We start from the raw sequence: 14391 nt of genomic DNA, 5'->3' as shown, positions 1-14391 counted from the left end.
AGCCTTTATATGCCAGTGTTCCTCACTCCCAAACCACAGCTCCCCACCCCTCAAAGCCCTGTCGGTGCCCCTCACTGCCAACCCACAGTCCCCTAGCCCTACCAATGCCTCCCACTCCCAATCCACAGGCCCTGATCCCCCCAGCTCTGCCAATGTCCCTCACTCCCGATCTACAGCCTCCCCGGCAACATGTACAGCAGCAGAAATCCAGCCAAGCCAACTCCCTGGATGAGCCGCCTGCACCTCCATCCCGTTCCCAACTTGGCCTTGCAGCTATGCATTTCCACCCTGGCTGGGCAGCACTCCCAGCCTCAGGCACCAACTCGCCAACCACTCCATCCGTCCCCATAGCTGCCACTGCCTCAATCTGCCCCTCCCACTTCACCTATGCCCCACCCCTATAGATTTACCTGCAGACAGCTGTGGAAGCTACTCTCCTCCACTGCCTGACTGTATTGCTGGCCACGTGCATGTACACACATGCAAACATGTATGTAGCGCCCTCTGTGTCCCATTCCCTTCAGCCCCAAGGAGCTCCTTGCAGCCTAGAAAACCTGCAGTTTCCTATGTTTTTCTCCTTTAAGAGAGAAAAACTGTGTTTTTCCATAGCAAATGGAAAACCTGGATCCCTGGTCATCAGTGTCTACCAGTGTTTAAGTCCCATACCTAACTATCTCTTGATCACTTTCTGCAGGACTCATTATATATAAAAATTATTATAAGCCCCTCTTCCTCCCTAACCTGGGGTCTGCCTGGAAGGGGCACAACAGATGCTGCTAGGCTTTTCCCCTGCTCCCCACTGGAGCAGAGAGGGAGGGAGCATGGCCAGATACTGGCCTCAAGGAAGAGGAGGGAGAGGGTGTTTAAACCCCTCTGCCTCAGCGTGCCAGCCCAGGGCTGCTTTTGACCTCCCCCACAGGGACACCCTGGCTGGGGTCTGTTCAGGCCAGATTGGGGGGTTTAAACCCCCTCACCCCAGTCATACTCAGCAAGCCTGCCAGAGCCTGGCCATGTGTCCAGTCCCGTCCCCACCCCCAACCCCAGCTCATACAGGGAGTGAAGAAAAGCCGGGACGGCTTCTCTCCCAGCTTCCCAGCCGCTGTGGAAGGGCACCTGCCAGCTTCTAGCTTGAACCACTGCATTTCCAGAATGTCTGGTCACTTGATTCTTGGTTCAATCTACACAATTTAAATTAACCTGAAAAGATTGAATCCATTTAGCTTTGGGCTTTCTGACTGTCTGTACTTTGCCCCAGACACCAGAGGCTGAGATGCATTCCTGCTTTCCAGCCCCATTGCTATAGGGCACCACTGCTGCATAGTCTTGTAGGCATTTTGAAGCACTTGGGGTGAAGGGGGAGCAGAGGTGTTAGTGTGCTGCTTCATACTGCTGAACTGTACTGTCCATACACTTAGAAACTAAAATTCAGTAAAGAATCTAGCTGCTTCTGCTTCACGTATCAGGAGGCGCTACTTCACTGTCAGGGCGGCTAGGATCTGGAACCAACTTCCAAGCGAAGTGGTGCTGGCTCCTACCCTGGGGGTCTTTAAGACAAGGCTTTAAGACAATCACCTTGCTGGGGTCGTTTGGCCCCAGTACTCTTTCCTGCCGCAGCAGTGGGTCAGACTTGATGATCTGCTCAGGTCCCTTCCGACCCTACTAACTATGAAACATTATGTAGTGAAGTATGCAAGTTATCCACAGATAGCCATTCACTTCTGTCTTCTGTCCAGTCCATTGCATGAGGGGGAAATAAATGCAATTTTGAAAACTTGTGCTTTTATAGCGCATGAAGGATTCCTTTTTTTTTTTTTTTTTTTAACTGACTTTATTGCCCTATCTTCCACCTTTTGATAAGCATCAAACAAGGAAGAAGAAAAGAAATCCGAAGCAGAGACGGGGAAGGTTTCAAGGTCAGCTAGCTAATGCTTGATATTATCAGTGCTTGCCTTTTCCTTTATTAGATGCAGTTATACACCAGGAACTAATGAGTTATTACTGAAAATAGCTTTGTACATAATGTACTGCTGTAAAGAAGACTAAGTGGGTAGTAACATTTAGTGCCCATTTTGAAACCAATCCCAGGAGGTGCCAATTTTATAAACCTTCCCAAAACAAAAACATTTTTAAAATCAATCAATCATTAAGCCTACAAATGTTGTGGGGAGACAGCTGGCAGAGCACATCCATGAGGCGGTTCTATACAACTACTCTCACATGCATATTGACTTTGTTGCATCAGCATACAGTTATTATAAATTCATTGGGATTATTCATATACTACCAATTTTAAATATAATTTTCATGAATAGAACATGACATTTTATGATGGCTGAAATAAGGTAATTGCACCAAAATGATCACCAGTGAAACTCCACTGACCTCAGTAAAAGGCATGCGCACAAATAACATTCAAATGTTAGTTGAGCAGAAAGACAAGAGTGTCAGTCATGGTACTGAAGTGTGTAGGGCAGCCAGCTAGGTTACTTATTCCCTTTGGTAATCAACAGTTAAGAGGTACAGAGCTGAGAACCCCAGTTCCATTAGGTTGTGTGAATCTTGCACTTTTTGCTGGGAATAGGATTTCACCTCCTCCAAAGGCAAGATAGAGGCTATAAATGGAGCAAAGGGGTCAGAGAGAAAACGAGGAAGTGATGTTAACACAGATTTTGTTAGTGACATACCAATCTTTGCTGACTGTCCTACATCCCCCTGCCAGCCCCCGCAAAAAGATCTTCCTTTGCTGCAATAACCCACAAGAAGAAAGGGAGTGAGGCCATTAGATCATTAGCTAACTGGAAGACAACTTAGTTAGGGCAATGTTTCCCAACCTTTTCCATACCACGGCACATTGGCTGAATGCAAAGTGGGAGGAGAGGGTGGCGAGCAGCTGAATATAGAGGGGAGGGGCAAGGAGGCCTATCAGCATGGGGCCAGCCAGGGCACAGTAGCAGCGCAGGGCAGCAATGTCAGCACTGGCTGTAGCCACGGCCCCCAAGATTCCACGGCACACCTGGACATGTCTGATGGCACACCAGTGTGCCGTGGCACACCAGTTGGGAAATGCTGCTCTAGAGGTTCAATCCTGCAAGTTAATTCACAATTCCCTGCACCCAGATTGGGCCCCACTGAAATATATGGGACATTTATTTCAGGGGTCTACCCAAAGAGGTTATCTGGAAAGCACGAGGCCTAAAGTAGCTCTACTTTATTTCTACTGGTTTTCCAAATGCCCAATTTCTCCTCCCTCCACTCTACTTTAAACCTTCTAAGAAACTAAGTGGGACAATGGGACCAGGGCTGGAACATTAGGCTTTATAGCATAGTTGGCAGTAAAAATGTTTCTGTTTCTTTAAAATGCATTGTTCAAAGTTAGATTTTACCCCTTGGGCAATTGTATTAGTAGATATTAGATATCTAACTAATATTGTTCAAAGATAGATTTTAACCCCTCAGGCAGTTATATTAGTAGATATTAATTTAAAACATTCTCTGCCAAGTCAAATGACAGCATTTCCAATTTTGAGCACTACTTCAGAAAACAATGTAAACAGTTGGAAACAATCGAAATTTTATATTTTAACTTTTCCAGGGGCCCATTGCTCATTTATAGCTCAATCCCTTGCTACAAGCTATAGGAATCCTGTTTATTCAGTACAAACAGCTGGGACATAATTTGTGTTCCAAGTTACATTTTTAATAATGGCACTCTCAAAACATTCCTTCAGCTCTAACAAGATGACAGTTTGCCAGCTGATCAAACTGGAAGATACTTCCAGCTGTGAAAATACATTTCAGCAATATCCTTAAAACTCAAATATACACTGCAAGACCACCCAATGTGGTACATGTAGTGTCAAATAAAGAACACACCCCATTCAACTCCTCAAATTTACCAGCTGTTGAACAGTTTTGCTGGATTCAAACCAATTTCTACAGATGGTGTGGGAGCAAAGACTTCACTGAACTAAGCAGTTAGAATAGAAATGCATTATTTACAGAAACATTTTTGATGGACTCATGGAGCTGCATATTAGAGTAATCCAATTTAAAATGGTTAGGTAAATGGCACTTCATCCCAGCTTCCAGAATAGGTCCATTTTGTTCAATTATTTGCTGAAGATGCCTTCAAAACATGGAATACTAATACACATCGTTTGAATGCACAGGGGTTCTGTTCTTGGCTAAGTTTCTTCACATGCTCAGCTTCACAGTTAACTTGCTAACAGTGCTGTTCGTGAATTTTACATTTGACAATCACTGCATAAAAAGAAACAAAATAAGTCTGTTAACAGAGACCAGAACCCAGGACACACCAAGACCAAGTGCATGTCCTAACTGCATGACTATGGAAGCCAATGCCTGCTTATTCTCCTTCTGGTCCCATGGATCTTGTATTCTTGCCTGCTCAGTGACTCATTTTCAACAGATGGAGGGAAAGAGGACATTTGCCTGTAGTTTATTCCACTGTCTGGTAATTATGGAGATATGGGGTCAGATATCCTCAGCATGACAGAGACCTGACGGAGACCTAGGTCTCCCATATTTTGAGTGAATGTTTTAATAACTAGCCTATCAGGGAAAACATGTTACCATGATATTTGGAGTCATGTGCTAATCCACGTGAGTTATGGGGACTGACGACTTAATGGCAGGATGTAAGTGCAGCTTCCAGGGAAGTAAGCACAACTTGACCACTTTCCTGCCAGACCTTAATATAAACATGCGATTGGGATCAGAGAACTTTTATGCCTGATCCCAAATATACTGTGTCCTGCCATGCCAGATATTCATGGCAGGATACACAATTTATGGGATTGGGCATAAGATTTCTCTGATCCCAAATTCACAACTGCTGGTGCACAAAGCCCAGCATCGGGATCCGGCCCCTGATTCTAAACTGTCTATCAGCAACTTGAAAAGTGAGCTGTGCCGCTTGGCACAGGGGAAATTAGCTCTCCCATTCTTAGCTGCATGCCTGCTTTTTAAAGCTTTTAGGATGACATGAGCTAACATTGGGAAAAGGTTCCCCAGGCCTAAGACTTACAAGACTCGGTGCAGCCCAGAAGCACCACTGCTGCCATTTTCAAAGAGCGCTCATGCGGTGCTCACGTGGGCTACACATGACTCTCCTAGACGTCTATACGCCACATGCTCAAAATTAAGTACTATATAAAACTAGGCACAAAAACATTCCATATTTAGGGTGCTGGCATCAGCTGCCATATAATGCAGAACATATTTCTGGCTGGTTTAACTTTTCATCGTATCTTGAATATCTTGCACGTGTGGCATGTTGCTGTTTATCATATGATTATGGTATTAATCACACAACAAATGTACTTTCTACCAGGGCCCTGAATTAGTCTGGAGTTTCAGGATGAGTTAGCCACTTAAGAAAATGACCCAGTTCATTTCTGTGCAGAAGTATACAACTAAAATATGGCTGCCTAGGAACCGTTACTGTCCGAAAGGGAGGTGAAAAGTTTTAGAGTGCAGGCACCAGGCCAGTTTGAAATATTCTTTAGCATTTAGGCCTCCAACCATTGCTTACGTCCTACTTAAGCACCTACTGAGACAACTAAAACTGACACCTAATTTGTGCATCCTAAATTAGCTTAGACATGATATGGACAATGAGACCTTCATACATGGCTATATGAGGCTTGATGAAAAAAATAATTATAAAGCCCAGTAACAAAGTTTAAAATTCCATTTTTATGTCATCTGAATTATGTTTTTGTGCATTTCAAATGAAATCCAAATTAATAAAGTTAAAGCCTAAACCCTAAACTTATTATCACTTAAAACATAATTGCTTTAAAAATATATGTTGTTATACCATCTGCAATAGCAGGAAAAAGTACCATATCTAGTGTAGATTCTCAATTTAACAGTTTAATGATTACGTCAACCAGGAAAAATCCAGGAAAGTCATGGCTGCTAACACTCACATCCAATATGCCTCAACCCCAAAACAAACAAATGAAGTAACCGAACCACTCTCTTGGTATGGACAAACACTTGGAGTAGCTTCAAAAGGGGAGGAGGAGCTGCTGCTTTGGAAGCCTGCAAGCAGCTATTTATTACACTGTTAGTGGTATGCGTGCATGATCCTGTAGTGATTCAAATGAGCTAAAATCACCCCATCTCCGACCCTGGATAGAGCAGAGTTAAAGCTGAAGTGGTTTTGCTGTTCTTATGTCAATATAGGCTCAGGCATACACACCACAACAGCTGATGTGCCATCCCAAGCAGCAGCTTCCTCCTCCCTTTTCGAAACTGCTCCAAGCACAGGTTTGTCTATACCTGCTGCATGTCCTTTTCAGGGCCCCAAGCCCCAGTTCTGCAGAAAACTTACATGCACGCTTAACTTTTAACATCATCAGCATTTCCATTTGATTTACATTGTTAAGTTTGTGGGTACATTCCTCCAGCATCAGAGCCATAGACAGTACTCTTAGCATTTATCCCTTCCGATACAAAAAGGTAAAAAGCTGTTGCATAAAGAGCATGTTGACTGGCCTTTTTTAACTCTGCTATTTTAAATCTCATATTTTAGAAGAGAATGGCACTTGTTAAGATAAGCACAGTTAGATAGAAGAGTTTTATGCAAGTTTGCCAGTCTGAGAATTCAGCCTCCTGACAAGAGGCATACACTACTTTCCCTTGCCTGAATCTGCTTAATAAAGAAACAGCCAGAAATTGCATGACCTCTGCCACATACTATGGGGCAACAATACTAAAGGGTGCATGCCTTAACAATGGAAGAGGACTTCTTCCTGCCATATTTTATATATCCAAGCTAGCCTGCTTTTTGGAAGACAAATGTTATTTTTTTTTTTTCAGAATTATATTAAGTAAAGTGTATGAGTCACCAAATTTGGTGCCATTTCAACATGCTTTCTGTTAACCCATGTTAAGCATGTTCTAAACCAGAGGTGGGAAAAGTCCAGTCCACAGGCTGGATTGGGCCTACAGTGGACTCCATTTCCCAACAGCCCCTGCAGTGGGATGTTCTGGCTGTCACTGCCAGACCTAACCCCACTGCCTGGGCACCCCAACCCACCTCCCTGCACCCACTGCCAGGTGTGGGACCCACATGACCAGGAAACACAGCTGGGATGGCACCACCACTGGGAGAGTGACAGGTAGGGGGGCCTGGGGCGACCCTGGGATCTTGGGGTAGTGACAATGTGGGGCCTGGGCTGGGGTAGAGAGGCAGGATCTGGTACCCACGGGTTCCATGGGTAGGGGTGTGCAGGGAGTGGATCATGACTCTGCTCTGGCCCCACCCCATGCTGTCACAGCCACAAGATCCTGCCCTAGAGCAGCTCCCCACCTAGCTGTGCACCCTGCCAACATGGCTCCTGTGGCTCTGTGAAGGCTCCATGGAGACCCCGGGAGCGCAAGGCTGCGACCGCGTGGGACCAGCCCAGGCAAGAACCCCAGTTCTGCAGCCCCACGCTGTCTTAGCCCTGTGTTCCTGGGGTCCCCATGGAGACCAGACAGGATTCACACAGGCAGGGGCTGCTGGGAAATGGCGTCTGTCTTTTTGCCCACCCCTGTTTTACACCCAATTTACTTTGGTTTTCTCTGCTACTCCATAGCATTTTATATGCAATAGAAAGTTTTAAAAACAAGCTAAAAGCCATCTGGCAATGCTCTGAATTGTGACAGTCCCCTATATAAACCAAACTGTCCTTCCAGAGAAGAAGTATATATAGACAGATGGGAAGATTTCTTCTTTGATAATTGAGAGACAGTCAACATACCTGGAAGGGCAAGCTGGTTTATATAGGGGACTGTCTCAATTCAAAACATTGCTATACTTTTTTTTATTTGTTTTTATATCTTGTTTGTTTATGAAATGTTATTTCTGCGCACACGTTTTAATAATGTAGCATATCTGGACAGCCGGAGTGAGACAGACTAAGAAATCAAATTGTTGAAGCCCATTCAAGTAGTAGGACTCTGGCTTACCTCTACTTATGTATTAACAAACATGACATAATAATGGATTTATTTGAAAATAATTATAATCCTTCCTTCCCGTTATTAGCTTTTGATATAGCAGTACTACAAGAACTAACTGCCTGAGCATCTGGTGGCAGTATATTCGTAATTGTTTAGCCAGTTCAATGCCTTAGTACACTTGGGGGTGAGAAGGGAGAAAAGGAAGAAGGGAGGGAGGGACAAAGATGGCATAGCTCTTAATATTTTAAAAAATACTGTGTCTGGTTTTAAGAACTCTTGGGACATAAGGTGACCAGGGCTACAATGCTGTCAGTTTCATAATTTATTAATAATTAGGGAGTAAAAGCACTTCCACTGTAAGAAGCAAAGGATAAGTCTATTCTATTTGCTAGTCTCTAGCTGAGTCTACCACATTAAAATATGTATTACTTCTGTCTACCTGTCACTTTTTGTAACATGCTTAAATGAACTGATCTGCAAGCCAGAGTTCAAACTACAGCAGGATCAGATGGGCTTTTAGAGAAAACTTATAAACAGCCATCAGCTACCCTTGAATACGCTAGCAAATGTACCCTTTCTGAATGGTAATATTCAACCCTTGTTGAAACAAGGATTAGAAGGGTGAATAAAGATGGACTTCAAGTTATTCCATTTGTGTTACAAATCAACATACTAAGCCCTGAAAATAGAAAAGAAAAAGAAAACAGTCAATCAAGGATTTTTTTCTTCTTGCTCTCTTTTCCAAGACCAATATGTTATGATTTTGAGTTCTTACTTTTATTGTGTGCTACAAAAAATCGTCAGATGCAGTGTAGGTGACCTTACAAAGAAGGTCACATCATTACAGTGATTACAATTTTGAACACCAAGCATGGTAGAATTAGTGCACTCTCACTGTACTAAGAGAGAAGCTTAGAAAAATTCAGGAAGTCAAGCAAGAGGACCGTCCTATGCATTTTCCAGGAGAGGGGTTCAGAACAAGGCAAGGCAAGAGGGGCAAAAAAAAATCACGCTAGAGTATGCAACACTAATTAGAGTCTACAATCTTTCCACTGCTACAAAACAACCACACAGGAGGCTTAGGAACTTGTATACCCTGGGGCTACATTAGCAGCTATAGGCTTGGCTGCTTTTTCATACAGACGGAGAATCTTTTCCTTCTAGTCCCTGCTTCCAGTAATAAAATATCTTAAGTGGACAGGAGACCTTAAGAAACAATTGGCCAAAAGATTCACAGTTTCTCTGAAAAGTGCAGTGGGAAGGGTAATATTTGTTATCCCCAGCAACTGTGTCATTTGGGTGAAATGCCAAGTAACTGTCTGATGCACGCTCTCATGAAACTATGCCAGTAAGCTGGCACACCACTTGCTAGACAGTGCCCGGCATTCAAAAGATTCTTCTGCTGAAAGCTTACAGAAAGGTTACCTCATGCTGACATAACTATATGCTAGTGTGGATTCAGATGTTTGCAAGTTCTTAAAAGGAAAAGCAGCTTGAGAATTTTTAAGGGTATGGACAGAATACCTGTATAATCCAAATTCATTAATATAGATAAAATGAGAATAAGTTGAATCCAGACAACTTATTACCATCAGAACTACAACTGTAATCAACATAATTTTCTAAGTAGAAAGAAAAGAGAATTAAGAAAAAAATCTGCCTAAGCAAGCAAGCAAAACCACAACAAAACAGAACAAAACTAAAATACACACATAGATATACCTGTATATCCTATACACACCAAGATATACACACACCAGAAAACAAAGTAAATAAAAACCTGTGGACTTGGGACTCTTTCCTATTTTAAGACCGATTCCTACTATTTTAAATTCTAGTACAAATAGATTGCATTGCCAATAGGGGAAGGAAGGAAGGAAGGGAGAAAACAAGGCTCACTTTTCTAAGCATCACTTGACTTAGATTAATATATCTGCTGGCATAAGAACATACAATTCTTTCTTTAAGAAAGAGGTTGAAGTGTAAAACTTTTCACCCTACTCAAGAGTGCACTGTATTTGTTTGCTTTTGTTCATTCACACTTCAGAAAGACAGGAAATTCCTGTGGTGAATTCTTGTCCAGCATTTTAAATACCAAGTAAAGTGCTTTCTTTCCATTGCCAGACAGTTCACTAAGGCATATAAGCACTTTAAGAAAGAGAGGTGTAAATACCGTTGTCCTTTTCTGTCCAGTGGAAAGCAGTTGCTCTAGACCCATTGCCAACAATCACTCATTGTTGCAATACTGCTTTAGTTTTGGATATGCACCAAGATCCTACAATCCTTACTCACACGAGTAGTTTCTGGGCAGAGAGGACAAATCTGTTAGCATAAGAGGTGCAGGAAGAGTCAGCTACGCGGCTACAAAAGCTAACTGCTGTAGCTACAAGTACAATACAGAAGTATGAAAACTGTAACAAAAATCTTTTTCTACAAGTCAATTTGACTGAATATTATGTGCTAGCTGTATATTTAATATCATTATTTATTTTGAATGATCTAAAGAGGAAGATTATTCGTCATGTTGCAACAACATAATTATTAATACCCAGACTCTTATAAATCACATTGTTTATGGCTCCTGGAGGTGGACTGGTTCTTTTTCAGTTAAAATATATATATTTTAACCAAACAAAAAAGTGCAATTTTAAAATATATTTTAAAAAACAAACAACGATTACGTGTGGCATCTCTACTATACAATTTCTACATTAGTTGAAGGAATAAAAGTTTTCACATCAAGGTATTAAGGTCACTGTAACAGATCTAAATGGAGAGGCAGTAGGTCTGTTATGTTGCTCATTGAATCTAACAACTGAAAACATAACATATATGTTATTTACCAAAAAAACCCACGTACATAAACCATTTTTTCCAAAAATAAGCAGCTGGAAATTGTGGTGCATCTTAAATGAGGAAGTGTGGGGAGCAGAGGGTCTGATCCTGGTGAAGCTGAACTGCCCAGCCCTGCTTTTTGAGCTAGGCAGACATCACATCCTGCAAAGAGCAACCACAGGTTTTTGCCCCTCCCCTACTGCAGCTACTGTGAAAAATACCATACTTGCTGGTATTTGCAAAGAAATACTATAATTTACTCCAATACAAGTTGAGGCTAAAGAAACTGGAGGGTAAGATGCTGGCCCGTGGTAACACCACATACACCTGAATGACTAGAGCTCAGTGGATAGAATTTGGAACTGATCTGACTAATTTGGCGTGAGACACAAAATTAAAAAAACCAAACAAATAAAACATGGGTGCCAAAGTGTTGCTCAAAAGTGTGTTTATGGAGTACCTGTGCTAAAATGTGCAGAAGTTTCAAAAAAGATAACATGTATCAGTTCTGGATAAACCAAGTGTATGGGTACTATAAGCAAATTCCTACAGACATGTTGAATTTCAAGTCTATTGTTTTCAAAATTTGCTCCCCAGTTTCATTTGCTCAGAGAGATCAGCGTCTGACAGTAAAGAAAAGGGGAAGAGGCTGCCAGGGGAAAAAGCTGGGGTAAAGCAGAGAGCAAAGAGGGGCTCCCTAACCCCCACTTATTTTCCCTGCTGTAGCAGTGGGAGGGGGACAAATTCAACGCAAACCTCCAATGATTAGATTCTACACTTGACAAATTATGACACATTTATAAATCTTCCATATATAAAATCTAATTATCGTAGGGATTGTTTTATAATCAGGATAATCTTGTATTCAAGTAAATACAGTATATTTTCTCTTCATTCCACCTTTCAAGAACAAGGTGCATGTCTTATTCAGGGACATGTGTTATATAAGAAAATACAGTATAACATCCCTTTTACTGCCCTCAATCTTTACTGCATTAGTAAAAAAAATCCTAAATAAATAACTGCTTCAAGTCTATCATAACCACTCACCAAAATTAAATAACCTTCTCCCCTTCTCCTGAAAGAATCAGCCATGGTGATTAAAGTATATTAAATAAATAACTTGCCTCTTTAAAAACAAAAGTTGTACTATTGTGGATTGCCGCCCCACCCCAGCAAAACCCATTCTGGGACAAGATGCAATTAAGCAGTGAAAAATAAGATGAATTTCAAGACAGGCCAAATATTTTTTTTAAGAATTAACCCCAGCCCCCAAGAAAAATGACACTAAGAATATTGACCCAGCCTTAGCTGCAAAATGGTGCTAGTGACTGCTATTATTAGCAGCAGGGGGATTTTCCAAGCCATATGCTGCCAAAGGCAGAGGAGTTTGAAATGTCCAAATTCTAACCTTTACGCAAATTCCCAGCACAACTGCAATTATAATTAGTGTTTCAGTAACCAAATTCTGAAGGGCAGAATACTTGTCTTCTAGCTTGTGTTTATCCCTGCACACATGCAGGTGCTGTCATGTAGTTCCCTGCTTTACTCTCACAGAGGGAGTAAACCATGACCTAGTTGTAAAAGGAACACGTGTATTTTTCTCTTACATACATACCTTACTGTGCCTAAACTAATAAAATGATTTTGCAGGAATCAGCTGCATACATCAATAACTAAACAAGCAAGGCTTTTAAAATGTTTAAAGCAAACATATATTGAACACTAGCCTTCATTTTTATTCTATGTGTACTTTCCCACTTGGGGGCCTAGGGCAAACAGCTGTCATTAACATCCACCCCTTCTGCTAACACTTTCCTTAATCTCTGAAGGGCTTCCCAGTCTATAATTAAACTTTCCAGCTGCCACCCTCAGAGATGACACCAGTACACATCACTTGTTTCACAGTGTTCCCTAAAAAAACCCTTTTTGTAATGTCCAAGACAATGCACTGGAACCCCATCCCAATTCATATTTGGTGCCAACTATTCTCATTTCCCCCCCCTCAAAGTGATGTTAACTTTTCCTAAGAAATGTGAGCGTTTCTTTCTTCCTTAAAAAAAAAAAAAAAAAAAAAACACACACCCCAAAAGTGAATTATTAATAAGCAAAGTACAAAAAAACTGAAAAAAGGTGCATGAAAGTGAATAAATTCTTCCATGTGGTGCGTGGTGAAATAGGCTGGAAAGAACTGTCCATCTACAGTCACTTCCAAAAACGTTCAGTTTAAAGCCCAAAACTGCCTCTAGACATACCAGAGATCTAGAAGGATATTCTTCAGAAAGTAAAGAGAAACCAAACATCTCATTTTGCCTTAGCAAGAAACTTCCAATTCAGTCAGATCCTGCACACCAACACCTGGAAAGACTGCTTTTCACAGTTGTGTAAAGATCCTGTCTTCTTAGCAGAGATGAGCATATTTGCTTGATATGGAGCCAATTTGAACAGTCTGCCTCAACATTTTGACTTAATACAACATGAGTGGTTTCACAAATGGAGAGAAAGAGAGAAATGTGCTTTGTTTATACACCCATAAGTAATCAACCTCCAACTTGTTACAGCTTAGCTTGCTGGTGAGGAGTGGCAAGCTTTCCCTTGCCTTTTCACAGCACGTACTTCTGAAGAAAAACTATTCCAGCAATTCATAGATAAAACACTCCACAAGCTCAAGTTCATTTTGTGAAAATACAGACTGAAGAGTTTGTTAAAGTTCAGCCACCCCTGCATGGTGGAAATTAGCCTAGGCAATATCATTTATGTATTCCACGCAGACAGCCCAACAGGACACTTGGTGCATTATCACTTTCAAAATACAAATAAACAGCATTTGCTCTACTATCAAAGTGTTGCCATTACCAGTATCATGCGGGTGCCATTCATAACTGGAACTGGCAAATGTCCATTAAGCATCCCAATAATGTTATTTAGCCCGAAGCGCTTGCGCAGTCTGTTGATGGAAGATACCGCAACATTCCATGTCAGTTGCTCCCTCTTGAAACGCCTCCTCTTAAAATGTTTAGAGGTCACCATATGATATGCTTTGGCTTTATGTTTTGCCCAGTGTGTTAAAGATAAACTGAACACTTTGATCTAGCTTTCATACGGCTGAAAATACAAAATGGTTGAGGAGATTAAGGCTGCACCCTTTCTTTGAGTTATCTGCTCTTTAAACAAGGGGAAGAGGGCACAGGGAGGAATGAATTAACTTTCAATTTAGTCCATTGCTGAGGCTGTCTATTTTCTTTTTGTTCCTGTAAAATGCCTCATACTATGAATGCCATGGAATATTTTATAAAAGTTACACGCTCACTCTTAACCTTAATGATTAAATACATTTTCATCTGCAGTGAGCTAGGTTTTTTTGTTTGTTTGTTTTAAGTAGACTACTAAAAAAAAAGTTGTGCTTTAGGCATCTCAGGCTAATAAAAAAAAAAAAAAGGAAAAAAAAAAGCTCTTTTCAGGTACAGTGTACAAGACATAAGCCTAGGGCTACCATATATCCAGGTTTTCTTGGACATTTCCTCTTTTTGAGTCCTCTGATCTCCATCCGGGCAATTTTTTTAAATCTGAACCAATGTC

General features: G+C 41.4%; 1 protein-coding gene across 10 annotated transcripts in view; it reads right to left on the bottom strand.

Moving 5' to 3' along the window:
• EPB41L3 (erythrocyte membrane protein band 4.1 like 3) overlaps window positions 1-10253 on the bottom strand; it is a 108718-nt gene extending 98465 nt beyond the window's left edge. For 3 of the 10 annotated variants that reach the window (XM_019525674.1, XM_019525675.1, XM_019525681.1), the window contains exon 1: window positions 10151-10248. The gene's annotated coding sequence lies outside the window, so the exon portion shown is untranslated. Of the gene's footprint in view, window positions 1-10150 lie in introns of all 10 variants that reach the window. The other 7 variants (XM_019525657.1, XM_019525670.1, XM_019525663.1 and 4 more) reach the window with 5 other exon arrangements.
• Between the last annotated feature and the right edge of the window lie 4138 nt (window positions 10254-14391).

Source organism: Gavialis gangeticus, unplaced genomic scaffold, assembly GCF_001723915.1.
Source record: "Gavialis gangeticus isolate Ggan-Ray unplaced genomic scaffold, GavGan_comp1, whole genome shotgun sequence".
NCBI lineage: Eukaryota > Metazoa > Chordata > Crocodylia > Gavialidae > Gavialis > Gavialis gangeticus.
The sequence above is the reverse complement of the archived record's forward strand: the minus strand, read 5'-3'. Positions and strand labels throughout refer to the sequence as shown.